Source organism: Microcaecilia unicolor, chromosome 4, assembly GCF_901765095.1.
Source record: "Microcaecilia unicolor chromosome 4, aMicUni1.1, whole genome shotgun sequence".
Lineage (NCBI taxonomy): Eukaryota > Metazoa > Chordata > Amphibia > Gymnophiona > Siphonopidae > Microcaecilia > Microcaecilia unicolor.
In genome coordinates this window covers 324388773-324396829 of record NC_044034.1, presented here as the reverse complement: position 1 = coordinate 324396829, position 8057 = coordinate 324388773, and the positions used below count along the sequence as shown (strand labels likewise).

The 8057-nt window shown below is 42.8% G+C and overlaps 1 protein-coding gene across 1 annotated transcript in view; it reads right to left on the bottom strand.

The window, feature by feature from the left end:
* Positions 1-610: 610 nt before the first annotated feature.
* The window catches only part of RAB11FIP1 (RAB11 family interacting protein 1), a 62159-nt gene continuing 54712 nt past the window's right edge, over positions 611-8057 (bottom strand). Inside the window, exon 7 of the transcript XR_003941999.1 lies at positions 611-623. The gene's annotated coding sequence lies outside the window, so the exon portion shown is untranslated. The remainder of the gene's footprint in view (positions 624-8057) is intronic.

Here is an 8057-nt window from a genome sequence, read left to right as displayed (position 1 = left end):
TGAGGACAGGGGTCGGGAGTGGAAGAGAACAGAAGAGATATTTGGAGGAGAAAGGAGATGCTGCAGAATGATAAAATTCTTTTATCGCGATTAAACATTTTTTTGAATTGCGATTAATGCAAATAATTAACATGACTAACTTGTAGCCTTATTTATTATAAGCTCAGGCTCTCCTGCCTACTGCAATATCAGGTGTCAATGCAATCAGAGGCATAGCTAGGTGGGGTGCAAGGGGAGCTACTGCACCCCCAAACAGATTTTGAATGAAACAGTGACTGTGGCTCAGCCCTTCAGCTTCACACCAGTGCCTATTTTACAAAAGATCTGCTCCCCTGACATCAACACCTGACTATTGTTTCTGAATGCAATGCTAATTGGCAATGGGTGTGGGGGAAAAAGCCATTGAAGGAAAGGAAAATAGGAGCATGCACTGGCTTTCCAGCCCAGTGCTTCTCAACCCAGTCCTTGGGACAAGCAAAGGCAGTTGGGCTTTCAGGATATCCACAATGAATATGCATGAGATAGCTTAGCATGCAAATCTCATGTATATTCATTGTGGATATCCTGACACTTGACTGGCTGGGTGTGCCCCGAGGACTTATTAAGAACTGCTCTAGCCAGTTCTTATCTGCATCAGCCATCCTCCTACTTTCTCTGCAGGGGTCTCTCAAGCTGCAGCAGAGGGGTTTCTTATTCTTACAGGCCAATAGAGAGAGCCAGGAGGGTGTTAAGTGTATTTATTTATTGCATTTGTATCCCACATTTTCCCACCTATTTGCAGGCTCAATGTGGCTTACAATATTACATCATGTCACACATCATTCAAGAGTAGATACACAATTAATTACATACAGAACAAGTGTAGCACAGTGGATATAATCAATTCAGTAAACAAGAAAACAGTCAGAATATCAAGTGACTAGCGGTGTGTTAGAAATCCTATTATTGATTATTATGGTAAGTCTTGTTGAAAAGGTAAGTCTTTAATGATTTTCAAAAGTTGATTAGGTCGTGAATAGTCTTCAGATCAAGTAGCAATGCATTCCACATCTGCGTGCCATTGTAGGAAAAGCTAGACACATGTACTAGCTTGTATTTTAAACCTTTACAACTAGGGAAGTGAAGTCCCAGGAATGTGCGTGCTGATCTTTAAGCGTTTCTGGGTGGGAGATCAAAAAGGTCTGACATGTAGGCCGGAGAATTTCCATGAATAACCTTATGAACCAGAGTGCACACTTTGAACACAGTACGTTCTTTAACTGGAAGCCAATGCAGCCTCTCTCTTAGGGGCTTAGCACTTTCGTATTTTGTCTTTCCAAATATTAGTCTAGCTGCGGTGTTCTGAACTGTCTGAAGTTTCTTGATGATATGCTCTTTACAACCAGCATAAAGCGCATTGCAATAGTCTAGATGATTTAGCACCATTGATTGTACCAGGTTGCGAAAGATACCTCTTGAGAAGAAAGGTTTTAATCTCTTGAGTTTCCACATTGACTGAAACATCTTCTTAGTTGTATTCTTCACATGGCTTTCAAGTGTGAGATTTCGATCAATGGTAACTCCAAGTTCATCTGCAGTGCACCGTAGGCTGTGGCTTCTTTAGTACAGTGGAGTCAAAGAAAAGAAGTAGGTTGTATGTACTTCTGGCTCAATTTTGCAATAATGTTTTTTTTGTTACACTGTCAGCCAAGCATTTCCCCTTCTTATTAACCACCAACCTAAGGAGTGAATTTCAGTTCAACTCACAACTGGGAAGAGCACAGCAAGATTCAAGCATTATCAGAAATCTAATCAGTACAACTGCTGATGCTGTCCAGAACAAGCCAAGTAACCAAAGCTCACACACACATTGATGTGAGCTAGGCTGTAATGTATAAAAAAAACCAACCCTGAACAAATAAGTGTTTAAAGATGACTTCGATTTGAAAGTTTGCCTTCACAGAAGTACGATATGTCTATGGAGCTACAGAATAAGTGTTGATATAAAAAAAACACAAAAATAAAACAAAGAACAAATACAGGCACAAAATGTAATTTGCACTCTCCCCCAAAACCCCAGAAGCATGATCGTTGTAACAGAGCCCTTGGCAGCAGAGACTGGAAGAGAATTGTGTCTTTTACCTTGGCTTCCCTGGTGCTTTTCAATTCACCCCTGCATCATACATACTAAGCTTCTCTTGAGGATTTTTTTTCCCTCTCAATACATTTAAACATAGCAAAGAGCTCAGCTGTTGCAGGGAGTAAGTGATCAGATGCACAAGGCATTTTCAACAGGAAACAAATTTTTTGCTCATGTCTTTTCAATTTGCTAGTGCTGGAGCACTGGAGTACTCTCTCTCCCTCCCTCCCTCCCTCCCTCCCTCCCTCTCTCTCCCTACATTTTGTCTCCTGTTTGAGAGATCAGAGTGTGTGCTATTCTTGTCAAAGCAGTGCACATTTTCTTAAGCAATGTATGCTGTGACTGGATTCTTATATATAAAAACCCACGTTCAGACTAGAGACAATCCTACTTTAGGATGTTGCTTTACTAGCTGCCATGGGTCTATTGGGAATAACAGATATTCAAACATGTCTAAAAGGTGGACTTCCATTTGGTATTGTCATGGGGACACTGAGTCTGGGTTTAAAGGCAGGGGAAGAGAGATTCCCTTTTCTCCAAAACACCAGGGTCCAAGTGAGAGCAAGGGCTAGATAGTAGAAGGAGGAGAAATAACTACCTTTATCAGCAGATAAGGCCACTAGGTTCCTGGGAAGCTGAGAAGGAAGAAGATGGGTTTATACTACAGGGGAAGGGAAAGGTGAGAAGTTCCTACCAAGGTGTACCTGTCCCAGGCCTTTGGAATCATGGGAATTTAAACAACCCAAAGCCAAACACTCACATAACAAGGGTCACTTACTGGACCTATTCAGTCACATGATCTCGGATTAAAGACATTTCGGCATATTGGATAGCAATTGGACACTCATGCCTTGGTCAGACCACCACAAACCGACCTTCACCCTATACTGGAGAGTGACAGGAGACAAAAGAGGAATACAGAAAAAAACCTTGGAAATACATTCAAGGGGAAAGATAATAGCAGAAGACTTCTGGACCATGGCAATAAACGAGGCATTAGATCCTCAATCAGAGGGCTTCATGGCATCCTGGGATACAGTAGTAGACTAATCATGGACACGATAGCACCCACAAAAGAATATTCATCATTAAGCTAAGTGCAAGTGCTTTTCGATATTTTATATATTGACTTTAAATAAAATTCTATATGTTTGAAAATACAAGTTTGAAAATATGCTTGGAAAAATGAGTGATTTTGAGAATAAACAAGTTAAATAAAGTTGGGCCTATGAAGAGGCAGGTGAGTCAAGGGTAAGATTGCCCTTGTGAAATGAATCACCACTAAGGTCATAACATGATACTACATGAGCCTGCTAGATTTTGAGTATCATTAATTTATATATATTAACTTTTGGCGCTGGGTTTGTTTCATGCCTCCGTCTTTTCCCCCAAATTTTTCTGGTCAATTAATTAAGATGAATCTCAATGTAGAATTGATTGACTATAATAAAGCCTTTGATAGCATTTCACGTTCGTGGATGATAGAGCGCCTTGAAATGTATAAAATAAAACCCTGGCTTGACTGATTTCTTTATGAAAATGTGGCATACCACACGTCATCTGAAGCAGGATCACCAAGAGGGGAGACAGGGGCGGGCGGGGGCGATTCCCCCAGGCCTGACTTCTAAAAAAGCTTTTTTTTTTCTGTGATGACAGCGTCTTTCCTTCCACCCCCCCCCCCCCCCAAAACTGGTCCTCTACTTGCTACAGTAGCGATCAAGAGAGAAGAGAGGCTTCTGTTGGTGAGCAGAAGACTGGATTGGTCTCCTGCTCCTGTGCTGGCTCATTGCATTAATTCTGCTCTGTCAGCCACAGGTCCTTCTTCCTGCCGTGTCCCACCTCCTGTGAAGTAACTTCCTGTTTCCGCATAGGCTTACTCCTTTCGTTATTTGGGTGTAATAATTGCCTCCACATTGTCTTTTGAAACCCTGGGATCTGTAAGGATTATTTTTCGCTCCGTCGTATCCGTTCTATATGTAAAAAATCTTGACTTTCCCTCTATATACACTCTAATTCATGCTTTCATCATCTCAAGACTAGACTACTGTAATATTGTCTATGCTGGCATTTCTCAAATTCAGCTTTGGAGATTCCAGACTCTTCAAAATTCAGAAGAAAACCTCTTTTTTCAGGTAAAGAAGCATGATCACATTACCCTGTTATTTTTGCACCTACACTGGTTGCTGGTAAAATTCATAATTTTGTTCAAGATACTTGTAATAACTGACAAGGTATTACACGTGGCATCTCCTCATTCTCTTTCTTCACTGATTATCCCTTACACCTCGACTTGTTCCCTGTGCTCACTGGATGCCCATTGGTTAGTGCTACTTTCACCTAAATTTGCACACTAGGAATCAACTAGAGCTTCGGCATTTATTTTCCTGGTGCTTAGCCTCTGGATTAATCTTCCTGCTAGCATCAGAGCCAAACTCTCCCTAATAAGATTTAAATCATTATTGAAGATCCATTACTTTTAGCTGAAATTCAATCTACCCACAACTTAGATGTGCCTCCAGTGGCCTGCATGTTCACACAGAGATACAGTGTTTAAGCCCAGTATCTTAACTTTTTTCCCCCCCTTCTCTTCCTAGTTCTTGTTAATGACGTATGAGCGAGTTCCTTTTCTTATGCCCCTCTGATTTTATCTTTTGTAAACACATTCACCTTTAGTTAGCAAAGGAAGTATATGACACTCTGGAATAAACATAAATATAAGTTATTAACTACAGGTTGCAAGTGATTACCAACCAAATAGTATCTAGAGAGATGTCAGCTGGTCTGATTGAAAATGTACCTGAAAGATTAGAGATACCGTGTTTCCCCGAAAATAAGACAGTGTCTTATATTAATTTTTGCTCCCAAAGATGCGCTAGGTCTTATTTTCAGGGGATGTCTTATTCGGGAGTAGTAGGGGAACTGTGGTGGTCGGGAACAGTATTGAAGTGGGGGGGGGGGGGGGGCGGTATACTGCAGGAGTAGGCCGTGGCTCGCCTATCTGCCCACAGTAACCGCAGGACTCGAGCGGAGCAGAGCCGCCCTGGCCGGGCTGGGAATAGAGGAGAGGTATGAACTAGGGAAGGTAATGGAATGTGGGGCCGGGTTGCTCTGGCTGGGGGTCTCAGGAGGTTGTGAGAGGGCTTAGGGTGCAGGATCATGGGACGCTTGGAATGCCCTCCCGCGGGAGGTGGTGGAGATGAAAACGGTAACGGAGTTCAAACATGCGTGGGATATGCATAGAGGAATCCTGTGCAGAAGGAATGGATCCTCAGAAGCTTAACTGAAATTGGGTGGTGGAGCAGTTGGGGGGAAGAGGGGGTGGTGGTTGGGAGGCGAGGATAGTGGAGGGCAGACTTATACGGTCTGTAACAGAGCCGGTGATGGGAGGCGGGACTGGTGGTTGGAAGGCGGGACTGGTGGTTGGGAGGCGGGAAATACTGCTGGGCAGACTTATATGGTCTGTGCCCTGAAAAGGACAGGTACAAATTCAAGGTAAGGTATACACATATGAGTTTGTCATGGGCAGACTGGATGGACCATGCAGGTCTTTTTCTGCCGTCATCTACTATGTTACTACCGTATTATAAACGTTAAAAACAAATTCTACGGTAGCTCCGTTCCCCGTTGGTGGTGCTTTATGCGCTCCTCCTGTACATTCGCAACACTTTCCATCCTTCTAGTCTGACTTAGCCCTTGGGCGATGGAGCAGCGCCGAAAGGGCTCGGTTACTCATTTTCTTTTCTTTTATTATTTCTGCAAGGGGGATGTTTCTTTTTCTTTCTGGGCTCACTTACCGGTAGTTGATCTTCACAAAAGCGTGAAGGATGGTAGGAGTCCGCTGGACGATAGATTTTCCACCTCAGTCTTGTTTCTTGCATTTCTTTTATGTTATTTCGTCTTTGGGTTGCAGCGAAAAAAATTAAGGTTTCTGTGTTCATGTCCCATCGGGGCCAAACAAAAACTTTGCTAGGCCTTATATTTAGCAATTCAGCAAAACCTCTACTAGGTCTTATTTTCAAGGGATGTCTTATTTTCGGGGAAACAGGGTAGTATCTTAAGTCATTAACACCTACCACACCCAAAGTTACAGTATGCAAAACAAGAATCTCCATGCCCTCTTCTCCAAGTCCTCCTGCTGCCTGTAGATTTTCCAGAACCTTGATAGTTGGAGGTATATACCCCACTTTCTCAACGGGCTGAGTGGGTAGATCTTGCTAGCATTCTGCCAGTAAACCACTAACTTTGCAAGCAGAAGAGTGTGAGGATTACGACAGCAGGGAAGGGGCCTCCGGTCCGGGTTTAGTGGTACTTCCAGCCCATGCGACTGCTTCAGTGCTCCTACAAAATGCCCAGGCACTGCTCCAAACTACAAAGGTATCAAGAGGGATGCTTGGGGGTGCATTAAAGTGGGTGCTCCACTAATGAACACAACCTACTCTACAATTTCAATGTGAAAAGCAATAACACAAATGTTCAAAAGTTAAGAATAAGAAACCAAAAAAGTCTCAATTGCATAAGTCTTCATAGCTGAGCAATGATGTGGAGGAGTGGCCTAGTGGTTAGGGTGGTGGACTCTGGTCCTGGGGAACTGAGTTCAATTCCCACTTCAGGCACAGCTCCTTGTGACTCTGGGCAAGTCACTTAACCCGCCATTGCCCCAGGTACAAATAAGTACCTGTATAGGCAAGCCGCATTGAGCCTGCCATGAGTGAGAAAGCGCGGGGTACAAATGTAACTAAAATAAATGTAATAAAGTGCAGCAGTTTTGCATGGCATCTGCACTTAATTTGTGCACAACACGTTTTTGATGATGTAAATGGATGCATGTAATTTTAGGCTCTAGGATGCCAATTAAGTGTATTCTATATACCGTACCTAACTCTAGGCGCCACTTATAGAATACACTTAGTTGGCACTGATTTCTACACCGGTTTTGTAGGCACCATATGGAGAAGCTTCCCCGTATGCATGTGAGATTGTGTTGTTGATGTTACGAAATGTGGAGAGTAGATACAAACGCACACCACCCTATCACAGTAACTCTCAACCAGTTCTCAGGACAAAGCTAGTCAGATTTTTGGGATATCTACAAAATGTGAGATAGATTTGCATACAATAAAGGCAGTGAATGCTATATATGTATATATTCACATGGATATGCTGTAAACCAGACTGAAGGGTGTGTCTGAGGACTGGGTTGAGAATCACTGCCCTAATACCATCCCCACAGTAAAACATGGTGGTGGCAACAGGGATACTGTGCTACAGCGAGGCACGAGCAGATGAATGGCACAAAGTATAGGCAGTCCTGGAGGTTCTAGTCTGCCACAGAGCTTCAACTAAGGTTCACCTTTCAGGAGGGACAGCTCAAGACAAAAGCAACACTGCAGATTGGTTCATCAAGAAGAAAGTGAACATCCTTATGTAACCCAGTCAGTGCCCACATCTGAATCCAGCAGAAAACCTGTTGAATGATTTGAAGATTGTTATCCACAATGATCCTCAACCAAATTGAAAAAGCTTCAGCTAGTCAGCTAACAATGGACAAAACATGCACCAGCTGGCCATACAAAGAAGGGCATTTTTGATATGGGGAGGGAAGGGGGTCATCCCTGTATCCCTCCGGTGGTTATCTAATCATTTAGGGCACCTTTTTGTATCTTATTTATCAGACAACAGGCCTAGACCAAAACGTTGAAGTTTTCACCCTAGACGTTTTGGTTTTGTTCCATTATGGCTGTAAAAAAGTGTTGGATGTTTTACAGCCCTAATGCCCATAAAATACCCTCCCCTCCTATATACCAGTTTTTACCAACACATACACACCCCAAATTACTCCCAACTCTAATCTGGTGTAACTTTGTGTGGTATCTTTACAGTGGGCTATTTTATAAAGGCACAACAAAAAAAACTTAAATGCCTCGTTATAAAATTACTT